The following is a 19,545-nucleotide window of genomic DNA, read 5'->3' as shown; positions in this document are numbered from 1 at the left end:
CACAAGAATTTACACATTCCAGCATGGTAGTTGTGTTGCTGTCTATGCAGGGTCAGAAAGCTCTCAAATTTGTGCCCTGAAGACGTAGGAAGGTCTTACAGGTTTGGAACAACATGAGGGTGAGTAATTAATGACAGCATTTTCATTTTGGGGTGAACTATCTCTTTAATTTGTCTCCCGAAAACGTTTTTTAGTCACATGGTGGTTCTCAAATGTTCATTTTGGAGTCTGCACTTATTTCAGTGCATTGTATACCAGATATTCTTAAGCATTTCTCAGCTGAGGTAGCACTTATATTTTCAGAGAAACTTTTCGTCCTTCATCCAACATTAACGTATCAGTCAATAGAGGCATTGCGCCTCACCCTTTGACCGAGGATGGAGGGTTTGGAATCCTTAATGCGTCTGTTCATGTTGCACGGCTCTGGATCAATCGCTGTGATAATCTCTGGCTGGGAATGAAATGAAGGCCTGCGGCGTGTCCAATCAGTCGGCGAGTCCTGCCAGGAATAGATGTGGGATAAGTATTGTCATCAGGGCCATTAGTGTGGCTGGACTCTAATTTGGCTGAGGTAATTCCACAGACAATGAGGAAGACCACTGGAGCTCTATTGAATAACACCGTGCTGCTGAGTCCATCTTTTTTCATGATAAGATCTGAACATCCCTACTCTATCTGCTTCTAGTGCACAATGCTCAACTTCGGAGAACAATAAAAGCGTCTTTTAGCCAACCAGAATGAATTAGCGCTGACATTTCATAATATCAACTTCCGCACAAAATTATACTGAGTGGAGCAAACGCACATTTCAAACATTTTTCTTCACTCAGCTGACAGATGGAGCATACCGCCACCAACAAAAGACTACTTTGTCGTGCCATTGATGAATTTATGATTAACACCGCAGTTCATCTTGTCCATCAAATGCAATTTATGAAGGTGTTGTCTGAAAGGGAGGAATCGTGAAACGTGTAGGGATCTAGCAAGCTGCCTGTCTGTAAAGAGACTGCAAAAGAATGTGATCGAAGACAATTTTTTAATTAAAGTAATACTTCACCCAAAAATGAATATTCTGTCATTTAAACACCTTTGTGTGGGATTAAACCTTATGACATTTTCTTCTCTGTAACATAAAAGAAGATAGTTTGAGAAATGTTTTAGTATTTTTATTTTATTTATTTGTCTGTTTTGTTGTTTATACTTTCATTTAATTAATTTTGCTTCATACAATGGAAGTCAATGGTAACTAAAACAGTTTGGTTACAACATTCTTTATAAAAAGTCCTAGAGGTTTGGAGTTTTTGGATGATCGCTTTAAAATATTAACATCAATATTAATTAACAATATATGAATATTAAAATATAAATATATATTATTAATTTCAAATTGACTTTCATTTTATGGGCAAAATGGCTTAAACATTTTTCATAATATATTCTCATGTGTTCTTCAGGATAAACAACAACATGATGAAGGTGGATAAATTAAGACCGAATTTTCATCTTGCTTGTCAGCGAGGAGCAAACGGCGGGATGCAGTCCAAATCTGTAAACAAACAAGTGCAGATTGCAAATTAAAAGCATTTATTCGAGGCGTCCTGCATGACAGGAAGTTTAAACAGTTTAAACAGTGCCACGGAGCAGTCGCTTTCATGAAAACCTACAATAACCAAGCTTTGACACGTGCAGGGTCATCCTCAGTAGCTCACCTAAGACTTGTTCATGGGGAGATGGCACAGCCCTGGCCGAGTTTACAGGCAAGGCCCGTCATCAGATGTATGTTCGGCAAGGAGCCAGCTTTCGCTCTGCCCTGCAGGAAGCATGATGGAAAAGAAACTGCAGAGCAAGGCATTTCAGCATGTACTTAACAAGCTCGCTCTCACCTTCTGTAATGTGTACCGTACATGCTGTTGCCCCGTAAGCGCACCAGGCAGCTCTCTCCCATGCTCCATCTCTAAGGTTACAGGTCTGAGAGCCGAGCGTCAGACAGCACTACCTCTCAACTCTTTCATGCTTTAATTCCTGCCCATTTAAACATTCCCCATTGATAAATGTGGAAAATCAATTTGCCGTTGTTGAATCTCATCCGCTGGGTGCTCATTAAACCCCTTGTGAGGCTGTTTTTGTCAGAGCACATTGTGCCTGTGCAGCTAAACGGCTGATGGAAGCCCCAGTAATCACACATGGCCACATATCATGCTCTTACATGGCCCACTATCTGCTTTCGGCAGTTATGGCACCATAAAAGTTCATATTCATGATGGCATTGTTAAAACCCAGCTTTTTCAGTCAGGAGAAATAAAGTTTCAGACAGAGTCAATAAACAATGATCTTGTGTGAAAGACTTTCACAGTCAACAGTTAACATCAGGAAATTCAGCAAATATGGTTCCTTAAAGGGGAAGTGTGTGATTTCTAACTAAAACAAGCAAAAAAAAAAAAAAAATTGTTTGGGGGTTGTGTACTTTGAGAGTTCAGCAACTGCTGAATGAGAATGATAATAGAAATCTGCAAATATATTAGCCACCTTAAAACAGATTGACATTGGATAGCTTGACAAACAGTTTTATTTTGCCTGTAATATATGAGCAAATCTCTTTTCAGTGATGTTGCAAATTTTATAAATGTTAAATTAAACCATTGATATACATGGCATCAAAGCTATCAGACACAGACTAACATCCAAACTTGATTTCATGAGGTCTTTATTACTGAGCTATAAAGGCTAAGAAAGTAACTACACCAACAATGAAGGAAGGGGGAAAAGAGAAAGTTTCAAAAGTTTTTAGATTGAATTTTGATTGATTTGATTTCAGTTTTCACACTCCATTTTCTCTGAATCTCAGCACAGCTGAGCCAAAACCGCCTGTCACATGTCACGTCACAGTCGAAGACACTCACTTTGGCCATAACTCAAGACAAAATGTGAAGTTGGTGTTTTTAGCTTTTGCACAGCAGAATAACCAAAAATAAAAACACAGGTAAGAGGAGTCTTGAGACATAATGAAAACCTTGGTCATCCAGGCAGAATCGCATTTCATTGAGCAAACAAAAAGATTGTTTTAGCTTTGCATTTTGTCCTTAGAGAGCATGCAATCTGGCACCTAAATAAAATATGTTACTTAAAAAAGCAGAAAGCACCCAAGTCTGATGATGATGGAATTCCTCAGTCGATATTGAGATAATTGCATGCAGGTCTCATGTAGTCTGTTTTGGCCGTTTACTTCGAGAACAGCGTTTAAAAACACTCAATAATGGAAAGATTCACTTGCAGAGTGTTTGCACTCAGGGCATTAGTCAACGTCTGGGTATTGATGGGTCTCGCCACAGTTGATTCATTAAAAGGACTTAGAGGAACTAGTAATGCACTTGTGGATCAGATAAAGCCACAATGCTGACACACAGCCAAACATTCAGCAACGGAGAGCTCAGCAAGGCGGTCTGCCATCAGACATGCATGCCGCACACAGCAGCCTTAATAAAAGCACCGCTGCAGACCTCACACACTGTGTCTGTGCATATAAAACAGACTCGAACAGACACATCCCGCTTGAAATGAACTTAAACCGTGAGACCTATTTCAATGTAAATTGAAGTTCAGCTCTGTTAAAATTAATAATTCAAAACCGGATTATTTATATACCATGGAAGACACTGTTTACAGAGAATTTGTGATAAGATTCTAGGCTCTTCACTTTAATGTGGGCACATTTGAATTAAAGCAATAAAAATGCATTCATTTATAATGTTTCAAATCTATGACTTTATGTGCAAAGCAAAAGGTGGAGTTTTGAAGAATATCCTAGCCAAGTGGATAAGGGCTGAGGCTGTCAAACTCAAAAATTACAAAACAACACCATAAATATATCATAAAAATAATCCATAAGACTTGTGCACCATATTTGAAGTCTTCTGTCATCAGACTGTTTTGGCTCTTGAGTTCACTGGCTTGAAATTCTTGAAATTGAAGATATATGAACCACTTTAATGATATTTTTAAGGTACTTTTCCATCCATTTAAAAGCCTAAAAATCTGCAGTACCAATCTGAATATCTGAACAACGAATACATTTCTCATTTTGCATTCCAAAGAATAACACAGGTTTGGAACGCCATAAAGGCTAGTATATTATGCTAATGTACTATCCCTTTAAACCTTTACATTTCCTGCAGGTTTTTTTAAACGGATAATTATTTACAGGGAGATGATTCCTAGATAATAATTTATGTATTCCTGGCACACTGACTCTCACCACTGCATTTTCTGTTTGACTTAATAAACTGTAATTGCTGGCAGCAATCAGTCTATTACGCTACTTCCTCTCATTCGAATCATTTAAATCACTTGAAATGGATTGTGGCACAATGAATATAATTTTTCAGACTTTCAAAAGGAGGATGAGCAATTAACGCTTGTCGATTAAGCCTATGTCAGACAGAATACATCTCAAGAGTGACTGAAGAGAAATGGAAACGCTCCCTCCGAGGTGATATCTTGAAATGAATAACCTGACATGATTAAACTTGATCAATTCAATATTTCTGAGTGGAAAATTGGACCCTTTTTCAAACACATTACCATCAAAGTGAAGGCTGTAAATAGGATAAACAATAGCGAAAGCTTGCTAGCAAACCGTAATGCCACTCTGAAGTACGATTAAACAGGTAGGTGATTAAAATCGTATGATATTCGCTTTCCAAACTCATCTAAAAGAAGATGAAAAAACAAAATAAGAGAGAGGAAATGAGCCTAGAAACATCAGCCAAGAAACCACATTATTTCTCAGCAGCTACTAAGCAGCGTAGCTTGTCCTCCAACAAATAGCACTAGTCTATATTTTGCTTGTTGACAGCACATTCACTCTTGCCCTCCTGCTTTGTGCTCTTCTCTCGCCGTATTGTTTACGTGTGTCTACACTGGGTCCTCCTCATTAGAAAAGGACGACTATGCCAACAGAGGTGGCGCCCAAGCAGGGACTCCTGCTGTGTCAATCACATCCACTGCTCCAACTATCTTACGGCAATGACGTGCCAATCAATGCTTCATGACAGATTGATGAGCTGAGGCTCACGGCTAGCAATACCGTTCGGAGGAGACCAAGGCCCAATCCATTTGCCAGATGAGATTTAGCCCAGTATTATCAAAGTGATTCATTATATGAATCTAAACAGCGAGAATTACTCTGACCGAATGAACAGCCATCAGCCAAAGTCACATAAAATGGCTTACTCATTTACCATGTTGGTTATGTGATGTTGTGAGGAGCGCTGAAACATGGTGCATCTGTGAGTGTGAATGAAAGGGGCTTATTTCACAGCAAATGTGCTTTTCTTCAAAGCTTGTAGGACAGCTGTTGCACAGAGTCACATGTGTAATATCCATCCAAAAGAAACCTGCTTATCAAAGAGACATTCAGCCTTTTACATGTCATTAGACAGTCTTATCTTTTCTATTTTCACTGACATTTATCAAACACTGGCAAATACGCAAAGATTTTTAGAAATTATTATTTTATTTTTTTTACCAAGCATTGCATCGAAACCAATAATTATTTCCTAAATGAACATAGTTCAACATTTTTAGTTTAGAAATATCTTACTACTTGTGGATATCTGGATTATTATTATTATTATTATTATTATTATTATTATTATTATTATTATTATTATTATTATTATTATTATTATTATTATTATTTATAAAGATTTTATTCCAAAAATGCCGTTCTTTTGATCAAAAAAAAAAAAAAAAAAAAAAAAAAAATATATATATATATATATATATATATATATATATATATATATATATATATATATATACACATATATATATATATATATATATATATATATATATATATATATACTGATCACCAAATCTGATAAAATTCATAAAATTCATCTTCATAAAACATGATATTTACTTAATATCCTAATGTTTTTTGGCATAAAAGAAAATGTCAATAATTAAATCAATAATGTTGACCCATACAATATATTGTTGGCTATTACTAGAAATATACCTGTGCTAGGTATGACTGCTTTTGTGATCCAGGGTCACATATATTAAAATAGAAAACTGTATTTTGAATTGTAATAAAAACTGTAATATTGTGAAATACAATCAAATAAGTGCAGCATTGATGAGCTAAATTCTACACTATTTTGTCTTAATAAATAAATAATAATAACAATAATAATAATAATTTTAAAACTCCATTCTTAGATTTGCTTAAATTGGCAAGAGTAATCTAAAGTTAAAAACAGGGGAAATAAGCACAATTAAAAACTAAATATTAGCCAATATAAACGACAACAACAACAATAATAATTACAATAAAAATATTAACTGATAACCCATATAGTACCAATATATTGTGCATTGTATTGCTTCTTTTTTTTAATCTTGTTTCATATTCCCGAATAAATGCATTATTTATTTATTTATTATTTTTTTGTCTGTGTGTGCAAATATAATATGTTCACTGGATCGGTATAACAAGATTAATGAGACAATAAAAGCATGATTTTTGCTCCCTTGCAGGCATCCTGTGCCGAGCCTGCATGTAAAAGTTGTTTACAACACCATTTAGCAATTTCTACTTTACAAACCTCATCTGTTAAATTACTGTTAAATGCATCAAAACACCCTGGTCTTGCCGGCTGATATAAACATCACAAACCTAGAGTATTTCAGAGATACAGTAGCACAAAAGTGCACAGGCCTACCTCAGACGTGTAGTTTGAATGCAACATTTGTCGGATTCATCATGAACCCTCCCCCTCAGAGAATTAATAATTTACTTGAGCAAGTCATATCAAATGGAACTTAAAAGGTATTTGTCTTTGCTCTTGAGTAATCCAAATGAATTCCTTTGCACAGAATGTATTATTCATCGAGTCCTTGCACGCCGTGGCAGAGATTGTGTTCACCTGAGTACGACTCGGAGTACAGCACTCTGCGTTTGCGCTGGTCGACATCACACTTGCACTCAGGGTGACAGATACCTTGTCTCTCTAACACTCCATAAAAACACCACAGACTTGGAGCTGTTTCAAATGCATGCAGTGGCGTTACTGTGTGTGGTTGCTGTGAAATATGGTGCTAAGTCCCTGGCACTATGGCTTTAGATAAGGCTTGAGTGCCGGCCAGACTGCTTGTGATGCAAGATCACAGTGAAGGATCTGTCTCTCTCTCACTCCGTTTCATTCCCTCTTGGTCCAGCTCTAAGGATTTAATACTGCTATTGATTTTTAATACTTTAATACTGAAATATGCAATTGGAGTTGACTTTGACACAAATAAATTACTGGTCAAAAGTCTTTAATATAGATAGATATAGATATAGATACTGTATATATCTCATGCTCACTAAGGCTGCAATTATTTGATCACAAATATAGTAAAATCAGTAAAAAAAAAAAAAAAAAAAAAAAATTATATGAAATACTACAATTTCAAATTGGAAACCGATATACTCTGCCATTCAAAAGTTAAATGTAAGAACGATTATAAAATGACAATTAATACATTATTCTGCAAGGATTCTTTAAAATTGATCAAAATTGACAGTGAAGATATTTTTAAAGTTAAAAAAAGATTTATATTTAAAATAAATAAAACAATCTCCTTTTGAACTTTCAAAGAATTTTTTTACATATGATTATCATAAAAACATTAATATGCAAATAATAATAATAATAATAATAATAATAATAATTAAAAAAAAAAACACTTTCTTGTCATTCCAAACCCATAAGACCTTTGTTTATCTTCGGAACACAAATTACGATAAAAAAAAAAAAAAAAATTTATAAGAGAGCTTTCAGACCCTGCATTTACATCAACAAAACTACCATGCTCAAGGCCCAGAAATGTAGTAAGGACATCGTTAAAATAGTCAATGTCACATCAGTGGTACAACCATCATTTTATGAAGCTACAGGAATACTTTTAGTGTGCAAAGAAAACCAAAAAAAAAAAAATGTCTTTATTCAACAATATTCCGAAGAAGAACAAAGGTCTTACAGATTTGGAGGGTGAGTAATTAATAACAGAATTTTAATTTTTGGGTGAACTCCCTTTAATTATTTCAAACTTTTGTCCTGTAGTGCATGCATATACACACACACACACACACACACACACACACTGGCCACTTTATTAGGTACACCTTGCTAGTAGGGTTGCTAGGGGGTTGGACCCACTTTTCCCTTCAGAACTGCATTAATTATTTGTGGCATATATTCAACAAGGTGTTGAAAAGGAAGGATGGATTCATGCTTTCAAGTTCTTTACTCCAAATTCTGACCCTCCCATCTTAATGTCACAGCAGAAATCTAGACTCATCAGACCAGGCAACATTTTCCCATTCTTCTATTGTCCAACTTTGGTGAGCCAATGCAAATTGTAGCCTCTGTTTCCTGTTCTTAGCTGACAGGAGCGGCACCCGGTGTGGTCTTCTGGTGCTGTAGCCCATCTGCTTCAGGGTTCGACGTGTTGTGCATTCAGAGATGGTCTTCTGCATACCTTGGTTGTAACAAGTGGTTATTTGAGTTACTGTTGCCATTTTATCATCTTTAAACAGTCTGCCTATTCTCCTCTGATCTCTGACATCCACAAGGGTGACAACCATTCCACGTTCAAAGTCACTTAAATCCCCTTTCTTCCTCATTGTGATCCTCTGTTTAAACTTCAGCAAGTCGTCTTCACCACATCTGGATCCCTAAAGTTGCTGCCATGTGATTGGCTGATTAGCAATTTGTGTTACCACGCAATTGAATCAATTGAATCAATTCACAGCAATACATTTTACACATTAACACATCTCAGTTAGTATTTATACAAGTGTTTACTTTCTGTTTATTATATAACAATCTGTATGTTCAATTTCACCACCACAAATGCATGCCAGACCAAATTCAGTAGAATGCCATTGGGATGGAGGTTGTGATTTCACCTATGAGTGACCTCTCTCTGAGCATCCCCGAGCTGACACATTTACACACACAAATACAGGCATACATCTTATTTGGACTGACTCCCAGATCAATTTGCATCATGCAGGGACAGATCTTATGTTGCAGACAGACACCCTGGCTAGTGTTATCCCCTAGACAAACTACAGTGCTTGTGTAATATTTTACTAGTCAGGCCTCTCGCACCATATCATTATCTCCAGTCAACTGTCATGGGGAGAAGAAGTAATGCTTATTTGTTTGTATTTATTTATTTATTAATATTATTTTTTGTAGCTTAAACAGTGTTCATATTTTGAAAAATCACTGCAGTAATAACACAGCAGAAGTCACCTGAAGATCAAGTGTTTGTGACATAGGACTGTGGTAAAGTACATTATCTGACTCTAGTTTGTATACAATGGTTATTCAAAAAGAAATTCATGCTTTTATTCAGCAAGGATGCTATAAATTTATCAAAAGTGATAGTCAAAACTTATACACTGTTAATTTCAAATAAATGCTGTTTTTTATTTATATACATAAAAAAGACTGAGCAATGATGCTGAAAATGCAGCTTTGCATCACAGGAATAAATTACACTAAAATATATTCAAATGCAAAACAGTTTGAAATTGTAATAGCATTTCACTTTGTTACTGTTTTTACTGTATTTTTGATCAAACAGCTTGCGAGACTTCTTTCAAGCACATTTAAAAATTTTACTAATCCTTTTGAACAATAGTTTATAAGGACAATGTTGGACACTTAAGTCACAATGTCGGCATGTGATTATATTACATGCATTATATCAAACCAGTTGAGATTATCTAATTTTTAGTGAGATGAAGATCATTTTAAGTAGATCTACGAAGTCTGTTATCTTATTTTTCTTACTTGCCACTTTGGTATTTAGACATTGAAAATAATTATATGTGGCTAAAGTGTCAAATTCTTACTGTTTGTGTTTTTATCTTCTTCTAAAACCATAAAATCTCATCATTTAAGTGTCACATTCTGTCACATAGCTATATTCAGTAAAGAATATGCTTGGATTTTTACTGTTTGCCTTGAAAATGTCTCACTTGGTGGCAGCTCGACAGTGATTTGTCGCAATACTGGCACCGGGTGGCTTTTGCCAACTTCATTAGAACAATGAATCCGCAAGCGGCCCGTTCCAGTAGGAGCCAGCAGGACGCTTGCACGCACAAAATGGATCACTTGCCTAATGACTGCCCGTTCAGTGTCTTTCACTTCATTAGTTTCCCATGCCCTCAGTCAGTAAATAAGTCTGAAATGTACACACCAGACTAATGATGCTCAAAATCTCCCCTTGATGTGATCTGTGTTGATGCTTGGTTGAAAAGGAAAGGACTGCTACTGTTCTCCTTGTAAAAGGAATGCATCACTCAATTAAAATATCACTCAACAGGCTAGTAATATTGCTTAGGGCACTTTCCTAATAAATATGGCATTTTGATGGCTTTGCCAGCGTGGCTGTCCTCCTCTGCCTCTCTGTGTGTTGTGGGTTGCTTTCTTTTTACTGGGCACAGTAATATGCATTTGATGTAACGCAGAGGAGCCTTCGGAGAACAACAAAGGACATCTCTCTTTTCAGCTTATAAGTCCTACGGCAACATCACGGTATGAATGAAGAAAAGATTTGTCAGCTCAGCCATTTCTTCCAAAACAAAGACGTTCAAACTCTCAAAGTCACTGCGGTTTCTTCTTCCTTTAGTCACACCTGCCAGGCATCACGAGTAACACTCGAATCATCCTGTTGATTCGAAATAGAATTAGTTGAACAGTACACGAGATCTTAAGAGAAAATAGCTAATTATCTATTTGTTTGGGTGTTGGTTTTGAGAGGCTCGGATAATTGGCTATGTTCACAAAGACAAAGCGTTTGGGAGCGATAACTGTATTTACTAACAGGTGTGGCTCTCAAATGATCCTGTTCATACAACACTTTTGTTAGCCATGAATAATGTATGTAACCACCGCCAAAGAAAACTCAGCTTAAACCAGCTAAACTGATCTTACAAAACCGGTATTTTGCTGGTCAAAACCAGTGATTCATAACCAAGGGGCCCAGAGCATATGGGTCTCACAATAACTTAAAATGATCAAAAATAACATAAAGCAAGCTTTAAAATAGGTGTTTTATCTTTCGAAAAACAGGGTTCACACAGGATGACACAGCCTGGATATATTTGGAAGCCTAATTGTAAAAGTCTGATTTCTAGACCTGAAAAAGTCATGTATATAATAAAAAAATAAAAATAAAAAATATTTATTCAGTAAATTACAAATACAAATACATATGATTGTTTTCTATAATTTGCACCCACATATTGAAAGAAAATCTCTGCCACTGTCCTAACCACAACAACAGCGACTGAAGTAAATGTCTAAGATGGCGACATCCATAACGCTGGGACGCCTTATCTCAACAGACAGGATGTTATTTAATAAATGAGTCCAATCATAAGTTCATCCATCAAATCTTAATTAACCGCCAGAAGTTCTGAATTGCAAAGTGAATCATTTGGAGCGTGCCCAGACCACAAAACTGACGGCGGCAGCTCTGGTGGAAAGCGCCGGCTGCTTCTAAAAGCTTCAGTCGAGACACAACCTCATCTCGCCCACAAAATGTGAGTCCAGAAAATTGAAGGAAGTCAGTTCGGTTACATAAAGGCCGTGTCACTCTGGGTTAGAACCAAACTATGTGCGAAAGTAACTGTATTTAGCCCTGTTAAAACAGGACTGACATTGTGTTCAGCAGCTGTGTGAACGTAGACTCTCTTCACAAGAGCCACATCGGGGCTTGCTTTGACATATAAGACGCAGATGGTGCCAATGACAGAAGTTCCTCTCTCTCTCTCGTTCTCTCTGTTCTGCCTGTTAGTTCTCCTGCTTTTTGAATCCATTAAGCGGCTGGGATGTAAGACAGCAAATTATCCTCGTATGTCACGCCACTGATATGCGCCGCCTGACATGCGTCCATCAGCGTAATGCCCTCAAAGAGCGATCGTGACTACCCCGAGATCTTCTGCTCCAAATGTGATTGACTGTTGCCCCCGCTGCGACTCGAATCTTGATGGGCGACGGGGATCTAGCAGTTGTTGAATCATGCATGGATGGAAGGTGCCCAGACTGCGAGGCAACTGAGTTATGGTCTTATTTGTGTACTGTGCTCAGACTCCCCCTTCCTCTTCCTCTCTTCTCTTGGTGTAAACAGCATAGGGCACAAACCCTAGTGTGACAACTGTGCCACACAGTCAGACAGGAAGTCTTTTACAAGCGTGCTGACATGAGTCTGTGCCAGCAGGGACGAATGCGGAGTGTTTGCTAACAGCACAGAGCTCATCTCCCAGCAGCTGTTGGTACTTTACGCTGTACTGTGTAAATCACACAAACCTCACACATCATCAGCGCATGCCCTCATATTATCATCTATAATACAGAGGAAACCATTCCAATGATGTATTCTAGATATACCAATCAATATCTAATTTAAAAGAACTGATGCCGGTACATGACTGTAATTTCCTCACTGCTCACTTTTTCAAGATGCCTCACAGTCTTTTGGAATGCCAGTCAAGTACTGATATTTCATATAAAAGATGAATTAAAAATAGTTTTAAATGATTTATTATTACAAAATAGATCATTACAAATAATTACAAATATATAGTTATTTCAATAATTAAAATTAAATTATAGTAGTATTTACATAAAACAATTGATCTAAATGATATCATCATTATTATATGGCAGAATGGGTCTGCTTTTAAATAAAAAAGCGAGTTGCCTGTAGGTAAAGTCATCGTGTCACTGAAGCCCTGGTTTCAGTGTTGTGAAATGCTCATTTGGGACTTCTCATGCACACTGGCTGGACCAGCCTGAAATAAAGAAAAAAGATGTATAGTACAGTTACAATTTTTGTCTGATTTTATGGCTAATATGCTATTTAAATGTATATTTGGCTAGCAGTTTTTTTAGATTTCAGAAATTGGCCATTGAAGTATACAGGAGTTGGTCCTGCATGAGTGAAAAAGTATTAAGTAAAATGAGTAAAATGTAATTTGATTGTATTTTGTGTGAACATCAACACTTCTGGCTGGATTATTTTAATAATGTCTTTACTACTTTTCTGGGCCTTGAACTTGACATTTCCTTTGATGTCTATGCAGGGTCAGAAAGCGCTCGGATTTCATCAAAATTATCTTAATTTGTGTTCAGAAGATGAATACAGGTCTTTCGGGTTTGAAACAACATGAGGGTGAGTAATTGACTGTTTGCAAAGACCCACCCGTCCTTATTTACTGTTGCTATCTCCGACAAACAGTGGGCTCTCACACTACACATAATGTTCTCACACAGTGAAAATACATTGTAGAGCAAGAAGGAAACTGATAATGTGCCGACAGACAAAACAGAGCCGGTTACTTCTGGTATGAAACAAGGTCTCAGGACACTCAGATTTTAAACTGTGTCATTTTCAAAGAAATTCAAACCATAAATTGTGGCTCTTTAATGAAAGATTGCCTTAGTTAAAGCCGCACGTAAACCGATCATCTTTTCATATTTACTTAAAGCATGAAATGAACATGAATGAACATCAGAACACATTTTATTTCAACCGTGGAACACACCATTTTTCAAGTTTAAGTCCACCGAAGTGAATCTACTCTCCTGTCTGATTTGTGGTTGGGATACAGCTGCAGCTACTAGGCATGCACACATTAATATTGCATCATTTTCTTCACACTGTACAATAACAATTACTGTTTTTGCAATATTTTTCAGGGTTGGTTAGGTTTAGATGTAATCTAACTGTCAATCAAGCTCTTTACGAATGGTCAATTAATGAAGAAATGAAGAAATTTCTATGAAGAAATTGCCGTTAGAAATTCCCGTTAACTAATAAATGCTGTTATCTCGTGTTAGCTACTGCAATAAGTAATGACTTGAATTTAACCATACCGTAACGTCTTGCAGATATAAATTCAATTAATTCAGCTTAATAAATGACATATCACAAATAAATTAGTGCTTGCTTGACAGCCCTAATGCAACTACACAGGAGAAATGACATTTCCCCCATCACATGTGCATTTATAAAGAGTCATGACTGACACAGGGGAGTCACGGTTCATGACAGCTTTTAATAGAACAGCACAAGTGCATCACAGTAAATGCTGGAAGATGTATGCTACGCATGAAGAGAGGTGCAGCGGCAGCCTCAGGGATGCGGTTCAAGCCGAACTACCTACGAAGGTACGTGCAAAAGTTTTCTGTCGCCTCTGATCAGATAACGGCAGCTGCTGAGGCCTCCAGCTCTGTTCTCAGACCTGCCCTGATCCTCTTTTCTTCCTGAACTTCCAATACGAACCCTGCACTTCAAGCATGACAAATAATGGATTACGGGGATTAGAGGTAGGCGAACATGAGAAGAACCATATGTGTTCAACCTCCTCCTGACCTAGATGTATGTGCATGCGAAGGACAGATAAAGCCGCATGTGTGTGCATGTTGCAATGATACGACAAACCAAGAGAGGGCGGCGCTGGCTGCCGCGCTCGTGATTGGCCGCATTTCGGCATGAGGCTAGAATTCATTTACGAAAGATAATTGTACATTTCCAGAGGGAAAGGAAGAGGCAATGAAAGAATGAGTCGACATCGCCATGCACAAATGATGCTAATGAGGACGGTGATCAGGACTAAATGAATCCAATTAAGAAGTTGTTATTCTCAGACCTCATGAATCTCTGTGTATTCCTCAGGGATTTACGGTCACCCTGCGAAGGAAACGTGGACAATCTGACCAAGCCTCTCGGTTCTAATAGAAACATGTGGCCGTCCTTCTCTAGGACGGTCTGGAGTATTAAAGGAGCCAACAAAGCGAAGTGTCTAAGGCCGCCAGGCCCCTGGGATTGGCGGTAGGAAAACGATGGGATTACCCAGGGATTAAGCATCGATAAGTACGGAAACAGAACCACTTTAAGAAGACACTTTCATTTTACTGTGCCAAGTTTGAAAGCAGACAATAAAGCTCTTCACTGCAACCCCTGTGGGAATGAATGGCTTATAAATGGAGAATAATAGCAGAAGAAGTGGCCACTGCAGGACTCTGATGAGCAGGAAGACGAGAGGAGGAAGAACAATAGCACTTGTGACTCCTCACCTCCTGACTGAATGTGAATTACAGTGACAAGGCACTTCCTGCCATCGGCCTCCAGTGTCACATGCATGTTCATTTCATCCCTTCCAGAGCCAGTTCATTGCTATGAAATCGGAAATGGGAATAAGGCATTGTCTTGAATGAGTAAAACACGAAACATCTGAAAGAAATAGTGGCTAAATCTTAAAGAACTGCAGAATAAGATTAGCTGTTTTAAACTTAGAGCTAAAGTGTGATGTATGTTCCACTAGCTTTAGCAAACAAAATAACACTTTTCAAACAGGTTTCTAAGGTTCCAAAACAAACAGTCCAGTCCAAAACACATGCCATAGTTTGAGGCAATGTTTGGCTAATCAGGATGTTCATATCTTAATGCTATCGTATATTAGTGCCACAAATCATCTTAAGTCTTTACCCAACATTGCCAGAATTTTCTTTCATTTATAATACAGCGCTTCCCCGCCATTGAAAGAAGTTTTCGTCTTTCTGTGTTTTCACTGGTGTTCAGTAGGAGGTGGTATTACACATCTTCTGAAAGAGACTTGAAAGTCTGGATCAAAACACGGTGAAGAAGAAGTAGAAACAAGCGATCACCGGTGTAAGCAGATGCATATGTAAAACAATGTGATTATCAAACATGAATGAACATATAAATCAAAACTACCTATTGTTCCCGAAATGAAATGTCGATCCAAGAAGTGGAAGCAACTTGATGGAAGCAATTCATTCCATCTACTGATGATCTATCTTTGACAAAAACATGTTTTTCTCAGCTTTTTGTTCCAAATGTTGCTTTTTTAAATGAAACTTGCACATAGTTGAATGTCGATAATAACAGAATGCATGAAGCTGGAATAAAATACTGTTGTTTTTGTTCTTTAAAAGCAGAGGCTGTTCTTTCTTTTAACATATTCAGATATATTTTGGGGGCCATGAACATTTTCTGAAAATGATCAACAATGCTTTTTAGAAAATAAATAAATAAAATACTCATAGTCGTCTGTGTATACGAAGAAAGTATTTTGACATCAAAGAGATTGCACACTTCTGATTTGATGGCAAATCAGCTGAATTTAAATTGTAATTTAGCTCTGAAAGTCTATTCCACTGTCTGTTGAGTCTGGACTGGATGATCCTTTGAGAGAGTTCCAGATGGTGGGAGTGTGAACATACAATGGGACGAGGGAGACGAATCCGTCCTGATGCCGCTAGGCTTCCTTTTACACCTCTCAGTGTAGGTGTACATAATAGCTGGAAAATAGTAATGGACTCGGTCATTTTTACAACTGGCTGCAGGGCCCTTCTGTTTGAGGTGGAGCGGTTCACACCAGACAGTAATGCAGCAGGTCAGGATACACAGTAAACAAACATCTTTGAAGTTTTGGGTTGCAAATATCTTTTTATGTTTTTTAATGTGTCCTAGTTTGCATTTATTAAATAAAAATGCAATAAAACAGTAATACTATGGAAAATTATTCCATTTTAAAATGTCTGTTGTCTATTTTAATGTATTTTAGTAAAGTTGAATTTCCAGCATCATTACTCCAGTCTTCAGTGTCACATGATACTTCAGAAATCATTCATATATACTGATTTGCATCTCAAGAAACATTTCTTCTTATTATCAATGTTTGCTACCATAACCATGTTGCAAACCATATAATATTCATTTTCGGGATTATTTTTGTAATAGAAAATCATTTATTTGAAATATATATATTTTTTTTTTTTGTAACATTGACAAAAACTTTACTGCCACTTTTGCTCAATTTAATGTGTCTTTGATGAATAAAAGTATTTATCTGTAAAACAAATATATGCATACCCCACAATTGGGGTAACAAAAACGATTTGTCAATAAGGTAAGGAAATGTAAAACTAGACAAAAAATCCTTCTTTTTTCCCTCCAGTGCAGGGATGCTGGTAATGAGGGATTCTGTGAAGCAGATTGGGATTTGAGGAAGCAGTGGTTGGAATAAGACAACCGAGTGCACGAGGTGAAGAGAAACGGGGAAAACAACAGGCATGGAGCTAGTTAGTCGAATGGTTCGAGACCCTTGGTGATTTGTGAGTCTAAAGGTCCCACGGCTGCAGGTGTGTCACTCTAAAGGAGGGTCAACCGGGTGTAACTCACACGGCTACAGAGAGGCTTATCTTAATTCTGAAGGCTAGAAAATCTAAGATCCCATTCACGCGAAGTCCCTCTAATCAATGTGGACAGGTAATTCAGATGAGAGCAGGAGAGAGCTTACTGCTTTCAGATCAGCGCTGCTGCATGGCAACTGCAAGGCACACAAACCCACACACACACACACACACACACACTATCTATACCCGCAGCAATTTAATCAAACGCACTTAGAGCAGGCAATAACAACAGGTATTATGTAACATAATCATCCACATGAGCCAGGGCTGAGATTACTAATAACATGAAGTGATGAGCAGAACTGTTTAAATACCCCTATATACACTCCCTAATTGATCTGACCTGCCAGAGATCTTAGCAGAGAAACCCCAGAGAAAACATACCCACAGATCTTTGGCATGTAGAGCGGGAAACCGAGAATGACTCAAATGAACCGAAAGCATTTGGGGAGGATTCGTAAATGAATCCCTCCAAAAGAAAAGACAACAAGTGTATTTGTTTCTGGCTTTGGGCGCATGCAGACGAATGCCATTAGATGAGTCATGTGCGTACAGTATCTCTCCATTACGGTCATCAGTTGTGGACTGAGCAGGTGGTTTACTGTAGTGTGTAACGCAGCATGCAGGCCAGAGTCTGGGGTTTTTCCCCGATCAGCTGCTGCAGAAAACACACCACACCGGTCCTGATGGGGCTAGTTCTCTTTTAACTCCAGTATCTACATTAAATCACAGTGAAATATGTATTTTTGAAAGTCAGTTTCTATATTTTAAGTCCAAGCTAAAAATAAATAAACAATGTAATGTATATATTTTTTTTAATTTAGCAAGTATGTATTCATTTTCACAAAAGTGGCAGATTTTTGTAAGAATACAAATGTCTTTCTTATATCAAATAAATGCTGATCTTTTGAAATAAATCAGATGTATTTTTTTTTTTTTAAGTATAACCTGTTTTCAATATTGATTAAAATAATAACAATAAGAAATGTTTCTTGAGCAGCAAAATCTGTATATTAGAGTGATTTCTGTAGGATCAAGTGACACTGAAGACTGCTATAATGAAGCTGGAAATTCAGCTTCACCGGTAACGAATCTATTCCGATAGAAAATAGTCATTTTAAGTTGTAATAGATATTTAATAATTTACTCTCCTTATTCTGTTTTTGTTCAAATAAGTGCACCATTGGTAAGCATAAGGGACTTATTTAGTTCATGAAACTATGAAACACACAAAAATGCAATTAAGAGGTTTTCAGTCAAATCTTTTTTTTAAAAAAAAACCTATAAAACTAGAGAAAAAAGCATTTGAGTAATTGGACTTTTGACTCAAAACCTGTTACTGAGATACAGTCTTGGTGACAACTTACATTCCTCTGTGACAGCTAGCCCCAGTCTCCCCTACAACATGCTATGAACATGCCTTTGCAAAAGAATGGTTCGAGAAGATCCACAACATTTGCTTTTATGTCTTACTACAAAACATAGGAAATCTAGTGTGCCACTGAGAAATATAACAGGCACAAATGTCTTAAATTCTTAAGCAGCTCTCAAAAATGCTTCTGTTCCTCTTTGCACCAAAACTTAAAATTACAGCATGTAAAATTGTAAAATCCAATGAGCCGTGGCACTGTTAAATATCCCCAGGCTCACTAAAGCAGAAGTAAAGCAGAGAGGAAGCAGTTTACTGATTTCCACTGACATAGTCTTCTGACGTTCCCTTTGATATACCAAGCTTTCCAAAACTCCTAGCAGGGGTCATAGGACATCTGTCTGCATGCTGTCATGTAAAGAAACGTTTTGGCTTTGACTTCGTTATTCAGTATCAGCAAAGGCGACTGGTTCCCCAGGCAATTGAGCTTACATTCATGCCTTATTTTATTTATTTATTTATTTATTTATTTTATCCATGATCCAAACAGACCAAGCAAGAAGAGATCAACTCCAGAGGTCATAGCAATCTGAATGTGATTGTCTTACACACTAACCGTTAATGTTACCTCTGAGCAGAGCGGAGATCTGCTGCAGCATGAGCTGTTCAGAGCCTTAGAGAAGTGAACGTAGATGCAATCCAGTGCAAACGTGTACATGACAGAGGCAACAGTAACCTCAGGGCCCACTGCCAGTGTCTTACACTAGAACTATGCACCTGCTGCCAAAATGCATTGTCCACACACACATATACAAGCAAAATATACACCAGCAAGCAAATGGAACCATAGAAAAAAGACAGCCACAGATTTTCAAATGCACC

The 19,545-nt window shown here is 37.3% G+C and overlaps 1 protein-coding gene across 1 annotated transcript in view; it reads right to left on the bottom strand.

Annotated features, from left to right (window-relative positions):
• Positions 1-19,545, bottom strand: part of LOC127952388 (protein ELFN1-like) — a 95,858-nt gene that overhangs the window by 58,068 nt on the left and 18,245 nt on the right. The window lies entirely within an intron of this gene.

Source organism: Carassius gibelio, chromosome B3 (assembly GCF_023724105.1).
Source record: "Carassius gibelio isolate Cgi1373 ecotype wild population from Czech Republic chromosome B3, carGib1.2-hapl.c, whole genome shotgun sequence".
Lineage (NCBI taxonomy): Eukaryota > Metazoa > Chordata > Actinopteri > Cypriniformes > Cyprinidae > Carassius > Carassius gibelio.
The sequence above is the reverse complement of the archived record's forward strand: the minus strand, read 5'-3'. Positions and strand labels throughout refer to the sequence as shown.